At 42.5% G+C, this 6,941-nt stretch overlaps 2 long non-coding RNA genes across 5 annotated transcripts; one reads left to right on the top strand and one right to left on the bottom strand.

Annotated features, from left to right (window-relative positions):
• Positions 1-613: 613 nt before the first annotated feature.
• On the bottom strand, positions 614-2,182 carry LOC142245305 (uncharacterized). 2 transcript variants are annotated; one of them, XR_012724763.1, is made up of 7 exons: positions 2,111-2,182; positions 1,954-2,012; positions 1,800-1,865; positions 1,592-1,688; positions 1,387-1,501; positions 1,222-1,301; positions 614-713 (listed from the first exon to the last, which is right to left on the bottom strand). It is a non-coding gene; the product is annotated as an uncharacterized LOC142245305 (long non-coding RNA). The 2 variants fall into 2 exon arrangements; XR_012724762.1 differs by having other exon boundaries at positions 1,949-2,012.
• Positions 2,183-4,104: 1,922 nt separating this feature from the next.
• On the top strand, positions 4,105-5,673 carry LOC142245304 (uncharacterized). Of its 3 annotated transcripts, XR_012724761.1 has the most exons (7): positions 4,105-4,176; positions 4,275-4,338; positions 4,422-4,487; positions 4,599-4,695; positions 4,786-4,900; positions 4,986-5,065; positions 5,574-5,673. It is a non-coding gene; the product is annotated as an uncharacterized LOC142245304 (long non-coding RNA). The 3 variants fall into 3 exon arrangements; XR_012724759.1 differs by lacking the exon at positions 5,574-5,673 and having other exon boundaries at positions 4,986-5,220; XR_012724760.1 differs by lacking the exon at positions 5,574-5,673 and having other exon boundaries at positions 4,275-4,333; positions 4,986-5,220.
• The last annotated feature ends 1,268 nt before the right edge of the window (positions 5,674-6,941 follow it).

Here is a 6,941-nt window from a genome sequence, read left to right on the forward strand (position 1 = left end):
TATGGAAGGCTATGTGGGGGCCATTATAGTATTTGGAGAACTATATACAAGGGGGTGACAAAGATACAAGCAAGGGATGGGAACGTTTTGTGCCGAGGAAAAAAGGCCCTTTCCATCAGCACCCAGCTTTCCCATGATCTGCTATACATCTTCTCTCAGCACCCAGCTTTCCCATGCTCTGATATAGGAAAGCTGGGTGCTGAGGGAAAGATGTGTAACAGAGCATGGGAAAGCTAGGTGCCGAGAAAAAGATATCAGAACATAGGAAAGCTGGGTGCTGATAAAGGGATTTTAGATCATGGGAAACCTGGGTGCTGAGGGTAAGAACAAAGTGTCAGCGTCATTATCCCGTACCCCAAGTGTCGGTGTATGTGGAGAAGGGTGGGCCCAGGTCTGAACTTTGCACCGGGGCCCATCAAACTCTAGTTACGCCACTGATGCCTAATGCTATCTGGGTCTGCATTGTGCTATATGCGGGCTGTATACAACGTGACAGTACCTAATGCTTTCTGGGTCTGCATTGTGCTATAAAGAAAGGGAAGGATAACCCCGGCACACTACCACTCCCAAAAATAGACAATAATCCAGTAATCAATATGCAAAAAAAGTTTCTTTATTGATCAGGTTGTTCAAAATTTATCACGTGCATGTGCTTGGTCCACAAATTAATTAAGACGTTTCGGCCAGGGGCCTTCGTCAGCATGGACTTTTATCTGATAGTAGTAAGAAATAACAAAAATCAATATCACATATACATTCCAATACAGTGTACAATAATATCCAACACCACTACAATCAATTGACAAGGATACAAAGACAAGGTAGAGATATGTGAATTAAGTTACATAACACATATCAAGAACAAAAATATCGTTAGCGAAAGGAGGTCATATAAGTCAAAGTATTTAGTATAAGGATTGTTGTTTATCTTTGATTAATTGTTAGTGAAGTTCCCACCAAAGGTGAGGGTTGTGCGAGCGACCGAGTGAATGGCGCGTCCGACCATGAAATAGGAAAACAGAATAAAAAGAATGGAGATAACAAGAAAGACAGAAGGAGGGGGGGGAAGGGGGGGAAGGGCAAAGAAGGAGAGTGAAAGATATATGGCAAGAGGGAGAAGTAAAAGGTGGGAGAAGAGCAGAAAGAAAAATAGAATGAAGGGAGAAAAGTAAGAGCAGGAGCGCAGAGAGGTAATGTGGGATCAACATACAGGACACTCACCACGAACTTATATGGCAAAGAAAAAACTAGGCTCTTGGGCCGCATAAAGACAATGTGGAGAGTCACTCCAATATCATACACTACAATGGAGAAATACATATTAGTACAGTTCACCATGTATCCGTGCGATATATACATGAGTAGTATACGCAAGAGGCTAAATACCTGTAATTAATAAGGTACTATCAGGTGCTAAATGTGCACTGCATCAGGGGCGATGTAGCAGGTACTAGGACTCCATACAAAACTAGAAGGCAGGACGGGGGAAGGGTTCCAGGACCTCAATAAAAAGAAGCATATATGTGTTGAAAGTTATCCTAATTATACAGTGAGACTATGCATCATATAATGTAGAATTATAAGGAAATACCTAAATGTCACCCGTCTTCAATGAGACAGCATATACTGAGTAATACTAATATACATGTGGTATAGCTGCTAGACCCTGCTGCAGAAGGATCAGGGTTCTATATATGGAAAAAAGGAATAGGATACATGTCCAATCATCAGGAATACATAGTAACATGATATATGTTATGAGATCATCCCATACAATATTGTGGCCAGAAGATTATTACCTTTAGAAAAGCAAGGAGGATATGGCCTGTGTGAGCTGTTAGTCCTGCCAATATATGTGAAAAATGCTGCAATAGAGATTAAACGTTTAAGATAAGATGTATGGACTGTAAGAAGGAACAGACTAGAATTCAGTATTGAAGCACATTACCTAACCTAGACACGTCCAGGGAGGAAGTGTGGCCGGTGAATCCGGTAGGAGAATGTGATCATTCCTTAGTCATAGGAGAGAAAGAGACATCAAGTAGTTAAAAGACAGGAGATATAGCAGGGTTACAGATAAGGGACAGACCGGTCGGTTACCATGACTCACCTAACCTCCGCTGGGCATGTGTACCATGTGAGGGGTCCTGCACAGTGAGCTGCGTACAGCGTGGAGCGTTTTAAAAGGAAGTGTGGGCGGATGCCTGTATATCACTTCCTGTGTGTGGAACGCAGGAAGTCGGGCGTATGGAGCGCACACCGCGCATGCGCACTGCGCGCTCCAGGCCCGAACTACTGGCAGAACGTCATAGTGACTGGGATCATGTGATAGTGTGATACCAGCGTTAGGGAGGATATATAGAAGCTCCGTTTTCATGCGTGGTGGTGACTGGGAGACTTGGTGATCTATCCAAGGTGCCTCATGAGTTATAAGGAGCGGTGAAATTATCCATGAAGATATTGATAGTGCTCGCTATCCATTATAACTAACGTTTCTGAAAGGAAGAGAGAAATATATCAATATAGGAATAAAAGACATAAGTAAATAATGTGTTAGCATGCATGGCTTCAGAGATATGAAAACACCACCGATACATTATAACATGAATCATTTTTTTAAAATAAAATCCTATGGAGTTAACTCACATATAGAGATGGAAAATTACATGAGCATATATATATATGCGTACATATACACACATGCACTCATATATCAATGGAATCATCGTACCCCAGTGTATAGGTCAACATCAGACATCAAAGTATGCTGGAATCAGTAGGTAGCTGTCTCATACTTGCGGTTCATACCATTAGGCTCAAGTGTACTGAGGGTGTGTATCCACATAGCCTCCCTATCACGCAGACGTTTAACCCTGTTGCCCCCCCTACGCATCGTGTCAATGTGGTCGATGACTTGGAATTTAAGTTGGGAGATTTGATGTCCTGCTGTTATGAAATGATGGGGGATAGGCAACAAGGAGTTACCACATCTGATGTCTGATTTGTGCCGACTAATGCGGTCCCGGATATGTTGGGTGGTCTCACCAACATACCCGAGACCGCACGGGCACTTAATGTAATAAATCACGTAGGTGCTATCACACGTGTGAAAGCCCTTGATATAAAATTTCTTTCCAGTTCTCGCATGTGTGAAAGTGTTGCCCTTTGTGACATTAGCACATTGTGCACAGCTCAAACATGGGAAAGTGCCTTTTTGTTGTGTGTCTAGGAACACTTGACGTGAGACTGTCTTGTTAGAACCAATGTCAGCACGTACCAGGTGATTACGTAGATTAGGAGATCTCTTGTGACAGAAGAGGGGTAATTCATGGAAGGCCCCAATCTTGGGGTATGCTGATTTTAAGAGGGGCCAGTGTTGGCAAATGATTTTCCTCAGTAGGGGTGCCATATATCTTTCACTCTCCTTCTTTGCCCTTCCCCCCCTTCCCCCCCCCCTCCTTCTGTCTTTCTTGTTATCTCCATTCTTTTTATTCTGTTTTCCTATTTCATGGTCGGACGCGCCATTCACTCGGTCGCTCGCACAACCCTCACCTTTGGTGGGAACTTCACTAACAATTAATCAAAGATAAACAACAATCCTTATACTAAATACTTTGACTTATATGACCTCCTTTCGCTAACGATATTTTTGTTCTTGATATGTGTTATGTAACTTAATTCACATATCTCTACCTTGTCTTTGTATCCTTGTCAATTGATTGTAGTGGTGTTGGATATTATTGTACACTGTATTGGAATGTATATGTGATATTGATTTTTGTTATTTCTTACTACTATCAGATAAAAGTCCATGCTGACGAAGGCCCCTGGCCGAAACGTCTTAATTAATTTGTGGACCAAGCACATGCACGTGATAAATTTTGAACAACCTGATCAATAAAGAAACTTTTTTTGCATATTGATTACTGGATTATTGTCTATTTTTGGGAGTGGTAGTGTGCTGATCCCAGTCACTATGACGTTCTGCCAGTAGTTCGGGCCTGGAGCGCGCAGTGCGCATGCGCGGTGTGCGCTCCATACGCCCGACTTCCTGCGTTCCACACACAGGAAGTGATATACAGGCATCCGCCCACACTTCCTTTTAAAACGCTCCACGCTGTACGCAGCTCACTGTGCAGGACCCCTCACATGGTACACATGCCCAGCGGAGGTTAGGTGAGTCATGGTAACCGACCGGTCTGTCCCTTATCTGTAACCCTGCTATATCTCCTGTCTTTTAACTACTTGATGTCTCTTTCTCTCCTATGACTAAGGAATGATCACATTCTCCTACCGGATTCACCGGCCACACTTCCTCCCTGGACGTGTCTAGGTTAGGTAATGTGCTTCAATACTGAATTCTAGTCTGTTCCTTCTTACAGTCCATACATCTTATCTTAAACGTTTAATCTCTATTGCAGCATTTTTCACATATATTGGCAGGACTAACAGCTCACACAGGCCATATCCTCCTTGCTTTTCTAAAGGTAATAATCTTCTGGCCACAATATTGTATGGGATGATCTCATAACATATATCATGTTACTATGTATTCCTGATGATTGGACATGTATCCTATTCCTTTTTTCCATATATAGAACCCTGATCCTTCTGCAGCAGGGTCTAGCAGCTATACCACATGTATATTAGTATTACTCAGTATATGCTGTCTCATTGAAGACGGGTGACATTTAGGTATTTCCTTATAATTCTACATTATATGATGCATAGTCTCACTGTATAATTAGGATAACTTTCAACACATATATGCTTCTTTTTATTGAGGTCCTGGAACCCTTCCCCCGTCCTGCCTTCTAGTTTTGTATGGAGTCCTAGTACCTGCTACATCGCCCCTGATGCAGTGCACATTTAGCACCTGATAGTACCTTATTAATTACAGGTATTTAGCCTCTTGCGTATACTACTCATGTATATATCGCACGGATACATGGTGAACTGTACTAATATGTATTTCTCCATTGTAGTGTATGATATTGGAGTGACTCTCCACATTGTCTTTATGCGGCCCAAGAGCCTAGTTTTTTCTTTGCCATATAAGTTCGTGGTGAGTGTCCTGTATGTTGATCCCACATTACCTCTCTGCGCTCCTGCTCTTACTTTTCTCCCTTCATTCTTTTTTTCTTTCTGCTCTTCTCCCACCTTTTACTTCTCCCTCTTGCCATATATCTTTCACTCTCCTTCTTTGCCCTTCCCCCCCTTCCCCCCCCTCCTTCTGTCTTTCTTGTTATCTCCATTCTTTTTATTCTGTTTTCCTATTTCATGGTCGGACGCGCCATTCACTCGGTCGCTCGCACAACCCTCACCTTTGGTGGGAACTTCACTAACAATTAATCAAAGATAAACAACAATCCTTATACTAAATACTTTGACTTATATGACCTCCTTTCGCTAACGATATTTTTGTTCTTGATATGTGTTATGTAACTTAATTCACATATCTCTACCTTGTCTTTGTATCCTTGTCAATTGATTGTAGTGGTGTTGGATATTATTGTACACTGTATTGGAATGTATATGTGATATTGATTTTTGTTATTTCTTACTACTATCAGATAAAAGTCCATGCTGACGAAGGCCCCTGGCCGAAACGTCTTAATTAATTTGTGGACCAAGCACATGCACGTGATAAATTTTGAACAACCTGATCAATAAAGAAACTTTTTTTGCATATTGATTACTGGATTATTATCTATTTTTGGGAGTGGTAGTGTGCCGGGGTTATCCTTCCCTTTGTATGTTTTTTACCTCAGAGCACCTATCTATTCAGTGACGCAGAGCTTCTCCTTCGTTGTTGCATTGTGCTATATGCGTATTGTATACTACATGAGGGTGCCTAATACTATATGGGTCTGCATTGTACTATATGTGGGCTGTATACTACTTGAAGATGCCTAATGCTTTCTGTGTCTGCATTGTGCTATATGCGGGCTGTATACTACATGAGGATGCCTAATGCTATCGGGGTCTGCATTGTGCTATATGCGGACTGTATACTACATGAGGATGCTAATGCTTTCTGGGCCTGCATTGTGCTATATGCGGGCTGTATACTACATGAAGGTGCCTAATACAATCTGGGTCTGCATTGTGCTTTATGCAGGCTGTATACTACATGAGGATGCCTAATGCTTTCTGGGCCTGCATTGTGCTATATGTGGGCTGTATTCTACATTAGGGTGCCTAATGCTATCTGGGTCTGCATTGTATTATATGCGAGCAACATACTACATGAGTGCCTAATGCTATCTGGGTCTGCATTGTGCTATATGCGGACGGTATACTACATGAAGGTGCATAATGCTGTCTGGGTCTGCATTGTGCTATATGGGGGCAGTATACTACATGAGGGTACCTAATGCTATCTGAGTTTGCATTGTGCTATATGGGGGCTGTATACTACATGAAGGTGCACATTGCTACCTGGGTCTGCATTGTGCTATATGGGGGCTGTATACTACATGAGGATGCATGGTGCTATATGAGTCTGTATTGTGCTATATGGGGGTTGTACTACATGAGGGTGCATAATGCTAGATAGAACTGTATTGTACTATATGGGGCTGCATAGTGCTTAATTGGGGACTGTATACGACATGAGGGTGCAAAATGCTATATGTGGCTGCATTGTGCTATATGGGGGCTGCTTAATGTAATATGAGGGTTGCATAGTGCTATATGGGGACTGTATAGTGCTATATGAGGGCTGCATAGTGCTATATGGGGGCTGCATAGTGCAATATGGGGGCTGCATAGTGCAATTTGGGGGCTGCACAATACTACATGGGGGCTACATAATACTATATGGAGGACTATGGGGGCTTCATAACATTTTATGGAGGAATATGGGGGCTGCATACTACTATACCCCCAGAGTTGTATGTCCCCTCCACCGCAGAGCTGTATGCCCCCCCACCCCAGAG

Source organism: Anomaloglossus baeobatrachus, chromosome 7 (genome assembly GCF_048569485.1).
Source record: "Anomaloglossus baeobatrachus isolate aAnoBae1 chromosome 7, aAnoBae1.hap1, whole genome shotgun sequence".
Lineage (NCBI taxonomy): Eukaryota > Metazoa > Chordata > Amphibia > Anura > Aromobatidae > Anomaloglossus > Anomaloglossus baeobatrachus.